At 35.0% G+C, this 9136-nt stretch overlaps 1 pseudogene; it reads right to left on the reverse strand.

Annotated features, from left to right (window-relative positions):
- Positions 1–3574: 3574 nt before the first annotated feature.
- On the reverse strand, positions 3575–4952 carry LOC143533650 (putative carboxylesterase 18 pseudogene; annotated as a pseudogene).
- Between the last annotated feature and the right edge of the window lie 4184 nt (positions 4953–9136).

Here is a 9136-nt window from a genome sequence, read left to right on the forward strand (position 1 = left end):
CAATATTTGAATATACTGATTCCGCCGGTATATTCAAGTGGCCTTTGGGTTATTAGATCTAGTGTGATCTTGTCAACCTCTATAGGTTTTGCGCTAGGTCCGGTCCTAACAAGTGGTATCAGAGCTGTGTAAGCTTGCTGAAGGCCACAAGACAGAAGGTTGAGTATCAAAGTTTGAAGCTTTAAAGGCTTTTGTGCGTGACTGAGTTCAGATCTAAAGAGAAGTCAAGCCATGGATGAACAAGAAGTGTCGACTAATAAGATCCCGAGACTAGTCGGTCAAGAGAACTACATCAAATGGAAAGTGTTGTTTGAGGCCGCTGTTAATTACAATGATACAAACTATGGAACTCCATTAAAGATGGACCCTATGTTCCTTCTCTTACCCCAAATAACAATGCTAATGTGGAAAGGCAGATGAAAAAAAGAGAGGACAAAGCCATGTCCCTGCTGAAGTTAGGACTTTCATGGGAGATTTTCACCGGTGTGAATCATCACACTAATGCAAAAGCGATGTATGATGCAGTTGTAGAAATGTTTGAGGGAATGTCGAGTTAAGGGATATTAAGAAGGATCGATTGAAACAACAACTTGACAGGTTCAAATTCAAGGATGGTGAGAGATTGAAGTCTGTACTGCAAAGATTCATGGCTATAGTGAATGAAATCAGAACCACAGATCTACAGATATCTGATTTTAATTTAAACAAGAAACTACTCACATCCTTATCTGGTGAATGGTATACAGCAAGTAAATTCATCAGAGAGAAGGCAAATTTTCCTAACTTTAAGTTTGATGATGTGATTTCATTTCTGCAGGCTGCAGAGCATGAAACGATTGAAAATCACATGTTGAAGGAGGAGAAACCCAGGTCTCCAGTGACTAATGCACTCGGTTAAAAAATCAACAAATGGTTTGGTTCGAATGGAAGTTGCTCGACTCGAATGGAATGGAATGAAATGGTGGAGTGGAGTGGAATGGAATGGTTGAGTGGAATGGAATGACTTGAAACAAAATTTCCAACCGAATTGAACCAAAAAATTTCAGTAGGCTCATAAGAGATCTTTTCGCTAACCAAGAACTTACAAGTACACCCAAACACTGAAATTTCACAAACTTTTCACAACCAAAACCAAAGAAACTGGAACTTTCTTTTGTGAACCCACAACTCACTTTTTCACACAAACCACACGTCTCAAACACAAAAAAAATATCAAGACTCAAGCTTGTAACCCAAAAATTACAACTAGTAGAGCCGAAAGTTCTGATACCAATTGTAGATCCCGAAACCAGATCCGACAATGAACAGCTTTGTTCTTGATAAACGGTCGAGATGGGTGGGGTGAAATCATACGATCGAACTAAACAATATAACGACAATATAAATAGTGAACGACACTGTAATCAGTTAAAAGAAGCAAGAACTGACCCCACCCAAATGGGTTAGGTGAACCTTTTATAGGGTTCCCATTTTTCCAAAGTTTACATCTTAACCGTACAAAATAAACGCATCGAGTGCGAAATAAATCGACTAAAAGCAAACTAGAACGACATACACAATCCTAAAAACAATATAGAATATTGGCGCTACACATAGCCTCAAACACACACACACACACACACACATATATATATATATGTATATATGTTTGTGCATTTGTGTCTAGAACTCATTTGGCGTTCAAGCTTTTAATTCTAATAATCTTCATCCCTACTCAAACCATTGTATAGTAGTAACTACTTCATCTTGTCATTTACATTCTATATTAGAACTTTAAAGTAATCGCTTCATCTAAAGCATAGAGCCTACCAAAATTCTCTCATTGACCAAGTATTCACACGCTACAATGCTCACATTAATCTGATAGCGGCAAAACAATTGATTCACATAATTAAGCAAACTTGTTAAAGTAATCCCACGGCCAAAGTTGTCGCTTAAACCCCAAAACTTAGATGAAAAATGTGTTATGCTATAACTATATCCTTGCGGTAACTATATATCTATGCGATACCTATACCGTCCGACACAATACATTGCATGAACTATATCAATTCAACTACTACCATGCATGTGATTACTTAATAACATGCGAAGACTTACTTTAGTTTTTGAGAAACCATAATTCAATTTGTTACGGGTGCTCGAACCGTTTAGTCTTGTAAATAAATTAGCATCGTTACTATATTCCACACACCTCGATTATCAATCCTTTGTGGTCCTATGCAAAACCGTTAATAAAGCTTTTTAGTCGACAAGTACCTTATACCGAACCGAACCAAACCAAACCTTGTGGTTGAGATTCGATGATGTTTGGAATTGACATAAACCTTTGATATAGTTAATCTTTGCCAAACATAATCCTTAATTCTTTACTAATGTGTTTGGATACAAGAAGGGTGTTTCTAGTTTTCCTCTGAGTTTCTCTTTCTACTCTTTCTCCATAGCTTGTAGAACCGTTTTTGTTCTAACAAAGGAGATGAGGTTGGGGTTGATTATTAGTAAAGTATTAGGATAGTTCCACATTACCCTCTTTAACTACCAAATCTCATTATTTTCTTTATATTTAATATAAATCAGTTGCCTCAATTAAATACTTAAAGTTTATCAAACGAAATCTCGGGATGTTACGGTTGCACACATTCATGTGATAATGATATGTAATATAAATATATACGTAAATCCTAAATATTGTCAATTATGTTAACCGGTTGTTTCAACAAATTTGTTGGAGTAAATAACTAAATGTGCCGTTTATATATTCGCATAACTGGATGGTTTTAGCCAAGAGTCAAAGCGGATCAAAGGTATTGCAAAATGTGTATAATCATACGGAGCTTATCTGGAATCTATCCAAAAGAAACATGCAAAAAACCAAATTTATGAGCTTTGAGTTGTTTGGGTGCTTACAACCTAGTTTTCCAAGTGTTTTGAGTTATGCGAATTAAAAGCCGTCAAGTTGATTTATTGGAATATACGTTTTAATTTTTGAACATAGAAGTTAGAAATAATTACAACACATATATAAAATCAAATATATTCAATTTTCTTGTGATTTTAATATTTTTAAAATCAGAATAATAAATGAATTCGTTCTTAATTGTTTGTATTCAAGCTGGATTGTTCACACACACATATGAATGCCAAAAAACATAATAAAACAAAATAAAAAAACCAGCATGTAAATAATACTAATACAATGGAGGATTAAAGAGCGTTTATAATTCAGTTACGTACAATATACATTAACTCAAATGCACAGAAGAAGAAGGTAAATATGATACTACATATTTACAAATATTTTAGCATAAAAGCTACTTGTGTTTATTTAAAAAATGAAAAGATAATCAAAAGAAATAACATACAAATGAATAAAAGTTCATAATATTATTAGTCTTTTCATAAACCCCATGTCAATGTAAATCTTCTAAACCTAAAAGCAAGCAATATACAAAGGATAATTGAGCATGTGAAATGAATATTATGAAATACATGAACAAATTAACAGAAACAAAATATTTAGTGTTTGGAGGCTTTTCGTCAATACCTTATTTAAGACCTTGTTAATGAAGTCCTTCTAAACCTGAAAGCAAGCAATATACAAAGGATAATTGAGCATGTGAAATGAATATTATGAAATACATGAACAAATTAACAGAAACAAAATATTTAGTGTTTGGAGGCTTTTCGTCAATACCTTATTTAAGACCTTGTTAATGAAGTCCTTCATATCTAACATAAGTTGATCGGATTCTGGCAACTCCGAGAAGAGAAAGAACTCATGAAATGTGTTTGGGTAGTCAATCAAGTACGCTTCCTTCCCGGACTTCTTGAGCCACTGGTAGTACCTTATATGTCGGTCCCGGAGGGTATCAAACCCAGCCGCGACCACCATTGTCGCGGGAAAATCCATTTTGGATATGTCCACGGCATTGGGCCCGGTAACATTGATGATAGGATGGTCTCGGTTGAAGGGTTCACCTAGGGGCATGAACGCGTTCCAAAACCAATCGGTCCGCTTCATTGTCACGAGAGGTACTGATCCATCCATCCGTATTTCAGAATCTGTTCGCTCCTCCCCGCCAAGAAAAGGTTGAATCGCCACTAGCCCAATTACCTACAAGCCATCATACTGTTCATCAGCAATCATGCGGGTGGTATTTGTTGTTGGATTTTAGATCACTCATTTCTTCTTAATTTCTTACAAAATACAACTTACGTGTGTACGATGCTTCAATTAGAAAGATACGAAGTTGTTGATTTTTCAAACTAGGAAATTAGATATGTTTATATACGGATAATAATGCATGAATCCAGTAGCATATGTATACATATATATAGTTAAGTCGTACCTGGAGTTGCTGGAATTTGAATTGGTAGGCTCTTAGAGTCACATGATGAGCTAGGTGTCTGCCAGCGCTATCACCGACGATAAAGCACCGTGAAATGCTGGCATTCTCCGGCAGCCATTTTGACCGGTTATCTTCATTGTCCAGAAATTTCAGCACATCAAACCCATCGTCATGTTGGGAAGGGTGTCGGTTCTCTGGTGCAAGACGGTAGTCGACAGAAACAACAATGGCACGCAATTCGCTCGCGAACTTGCGGCCCACATAGTCTAATATCGCCACATCCGGGGAGAGGAAAATATATCCACCGCCGTGAAAGTACACCATCACCGGGAGATCTTCTTCAGCGTATTGCGTGGGGAAAAATACACGGAACCAGAGATTGCGAGTTGGATCCACCATGACATCGTGTGTCTTGACACCGTTGACGGGTATGGACAATGCCGGGATCTGAAAGTCCACGAGATTGAGAAGACCGCGGGGCACCGTGCCGTCATCCCGGAGAAGTGGGTCGATTGCAAGGTCTATTGCCGATAGTACAATTCGTGTTCTCAAGGGCAAGGATAGCTGAGATTTCGGAGTTTCCGCTGCTGCTGATGATTCCATAATTAATTGAAAGACTTTTGTGATCAGAGAGGTACGTATTCAAAATTCAGGTTGTGTGACAAATGCTAAACACATCAACTCTATTTATACTGCAAAATATGCGACGTTATATCACACCATCTTTGATTATTTCAATATTTCAGTCAAATGAAACCTTCACCTGCATGTTCACACCAAAAAGGTTGGTCATGGTCAGGGTCTAGTTGAATTAAAAAATTCATCTTCAGTCAATAACTAATGTCTATTACAACTTTTTAGTTTTGTCAAAAATAAAAGGCTCTATTCATGATTTTCCCCTTCGTTAACTTGTTTTACATTGAATGTTTGTCCGTCACTTTTTATTTCAGATAAGCCGTCACTTTTTTAAAAAAACTTTCAACGTTTTAGTTTTACAAATGGCAAACATTTTGTACTAAATAAATGAAAATTAATATTGACAAATGTAGATGGGCAACTGTCACGAAAGAGGATGGTTGGAAACCATGGCCAAGTTGAATTATTTCTTTCAAATTAAATAAACTTTCACCAAATATTGTCTTCAGTAGTGTTTTTCAAATGACGATAATATATTTCAACTTGGCGCTCGGCTTTCAACTATGATGGGTTCTTTTAAATTAAACCTAGTATTCAACTTCTGATATATGTATAAGTGACAAATCACATTTTGGCAATTGCCAAGAAAGATAGGTCATAACTAGTTGCTTACAAAGCTCTTGTGCAAATAACTAATAATGCCGTTACGGTTATTAAATAATATAAAGGCTAGTTGGATTCCAATATTTAACAAATTGAGTTATTTTGTCCAATGTTAAATATAGGTAAAAATGTTAAATGTTCTTGTATTCCCTTAATTTTCAATTCATATGTAAAAATAGCATGCTGATTTAGTCGCTAATTTAGGTAATTTTATGAGTAGGAAGATTCATTTTTGTGACCCATTTGCGGTTTGTTATCGCTATTTTTATCTTAAGTAGGGTTCCTATTAGTTGAAGCAAAAGGCAAATGCTCTAATTAGATTTAACGAAGAAAGAAATATAATGATTGTCAAACATGGATATTATTGTATCAAATTTGAAAACGGAATTTATCATTGCTCGATTATTATTATTATTTATATACCAGTCATGCTTGCTTTTGGAATTTTCTTATGGTATTATGGGTATTACATGGAGCAAGGGTGCTAGTAGTAAGATCGTATAGTTAACGAACTAGTTTTGTTTGTATCACCTAGACTGTGAAAAAATGGAATTTTTTGTTTGTGTTCATTCATTAATAGTATAAACAAATGGTTCATGAACATAACAACCGAACATAATTGAACATAGTTGAACGTACATAATTGAGCTAAAATCAGTTTAAAGTAATTTAAAAAATTATGTGTTGGACGTAAAGGTTTTATTAAAGCTAATATAAAATATATTAACGGACGTAAACTAACGAACTTAACAAACGTAAACTAGCGAGCGTTAATGGACGTAAGGGTCTTTAAAAAGGTATATTGGTAATTCAGGCAACAAGCATATTGTTAACATATTCAATTTGGGCTTAATTTGCAGCAGATTAATTTTGGTCAAACTTAATCAGTAGCAGCCCCAGATTGGCAATTTGATATAAGTATGAAAGGGTAATTTTGTCTCAAAATTCAATGCGTTAGGTTCATTTGACTACAAATCAAAGATTAGTGTGCTATTGACTTTTATTTTAGTAAAAAGTCAGCTAGGTTTTAAGTTGTTATTTTGATTTCGTGTTAGTTTGAGAACAAAGGACTAATTTGGAATGTTTTAAAATTCAAAAAAGTTTTTTGTTAAAAGGTTCTAGCCTAATACTTGGTTTTGGTTCGACTTTTGAGTGTCAAAGCTCAAGTAAAGGTAATCTGAGAACTAACTTAAAAATTTTAATAGTATAAATCTTAATGCTAAATTTATGAACTTTTGTAATGTTTCTTTCTTTTTTCCGTTCCAACATTATCTTGATTTTTCCTACTAAGTATGCAAATCTATATATTTATAGTAATTGTAATTTTTAGTCACATTATCTGCATATAGTAAAAAAAAAGTTTTTGACTCAATAAAATTAACTTCTCAAAACCAAAGTGTAACAAATTAAACTAAAATATTATACATTCATTTAGGTGTCAAATCAGCCTTGGGCACTCTACCATTAGTGGATCAGTAATCTTGGGATGGGGGGCGACAAGAACCTAATTCACAATGTGGTAGACTACAAGCTTTTAACGATCAATGGGTCAATTCTTTAACAATTTTTATATACTTTTTAAACGCTTCTATATCAATTTTTTATAATATATACATTTTATAAAATTTTGGATAGAGTAACAAACAGGTGATCATGCTTCTGACTGGTCAAAGCCGAGGTCCCATGGTCTTTTCGAAGGAGCGCTCTTTTTGAAAATTAATACTGACAAATGTAGATGGGCAATCACTACAAAAAAAAAACGTATTAGCGGCGACTTTATTAGCGGCGACAGGTTATTAGCGACTACGCCCTTGATCCGCGTCTTAACGGATATGGGCCGTTGATTGTTGTGTTGATCCAAGGCTAGGGTTTTATACGAAGTTGTCGCCGCTAATAAGTGTTATAACATTGCCGGGAATATCTATCTTCTTTCCCTCTCTTTTTCAGCTCTCACACATCTCTCTTCTCTCCCAATTGTCGTCTCCAGCCACCACTTGCCGGGAATCGCCACTGCCAGCCATCACTTGCCGGGAATCGCCGCCGCTGGCCACCACTCCGTGCCCACTACGACGCTGCCCCCCCCCCCCGCCCCCGCCGGCCACCACTCCGACGCTACCACCACTTGCCGGCCACCACTCCGACACCCGGGAAATGTATGTTTTCATCTTTGTTTGTTTATAATTTTAGGGATATTGCTGATTTTTTTATTTTATAAATAGCAAAGTGAACCGATCGGTTTAATTTAACATGTTAATTAGGACTGATGTTTGTGTTTGAACAATGGTGTTAATTAGACTGATATGTGGTGTTAATTAGTAGGGGTCTTCATGGTTCGGTTTGAAACCGTAGCAAACGGTTCATCTCGCAAACCGGCTGTAAAAAACCGGACCGAACTGTAATGAATTTAGATCTATATTAGTTGGGATAAAGTATTAAAGTTATATTAGTACATTATTAGTCACTTTTTTTCAATTGTGAAGTAGGATGTTTAAGTATATTAATGCACTATAATATAAAAATTAGATATCATTCGTTTTTTTATCTCACCTATCATTTGAATCAACATATAAATGTTTCTAAAAAATGCACATGTCTTTTAGTTACAAATATTTTTAGTTTTGAATTCTAATCAAAAAAGCAAACTACAAATTGAAAAACCGTGAAACCGAACCGAAAACGGTTTGGTTCGGTTTCGGTTTTTATAATAAAAAACCGTGATTAATGGTTTGGTTCACAGTTTGACCTAGAAACCGTCAAAACCGGACCACGAACACCCCTGTTAATTAGAACTGATTTTTGTTTATAAACAACGGTGATGATTATTTAAATATTATTCAAATATTATTATTTTATTATTCAAATATTATTTTATAAACAAAGGTGCCGATTATTTAAATATTATTCAAGTATTCAAAGTTTACTTATTATTTTAATATTCAAATATACTAGTGTAATGAAATTATTATAATGTCCACCATGTAAATCATAACTTATCAAAGAACCATGAGAATCTCATGCTGCGGGCCACTCATTTTACTCATCACAAACATAGAATACCCACCCAAAATTGATTTAGAAATCAATTTTGGGTTGTCTTCGTTTTGGGACTGCCTTTTGAATGCTTTATCTCATTTAGGATGTGAATGTGTATTATATGATTGTTCATTTAAGAAAGATTAGGTTGTCATTTTCCTTTTGCTCCTCGGGTATATATATATATATATATACTTGGGAGCTGCCGAATTTTTCATAAACAAACAATCGTATAACACATATTCATATATGAGATTAAGTATTCAAAAGGTGGGTTTAGCAGCCTACCCTTGTAAATACTCAATCGGCCGTCCAAACAATCTTCCAATATTTTCCCGTAGCCTGAAACCCTAAATTATGTTTCAGTTGTATGATCATGTCCGCCGATAAAAATTGGATTACCCCAATCCAAGCATTAGATCAACTGAGTATCAGCAAGGACTCCAGTCTTTTAT

The sequence above is a fragment of the Bidens hawaiensis genome, unplaced genomic scaffold, assembly GCF_021521415.1.
Source record: "Bidens hawaiensis isolate Kalapana, Puna unplaced genomic scaffold, B.hawaiensis_p1.1 tig00000760_1, whole genome shotgun sequence".
NCBI lineage: Eukaryota > Viridiplantae > Streptophyta > Magnoliopsida > Asterales > Asteraceae > Bidens > Bidens hawaiensis.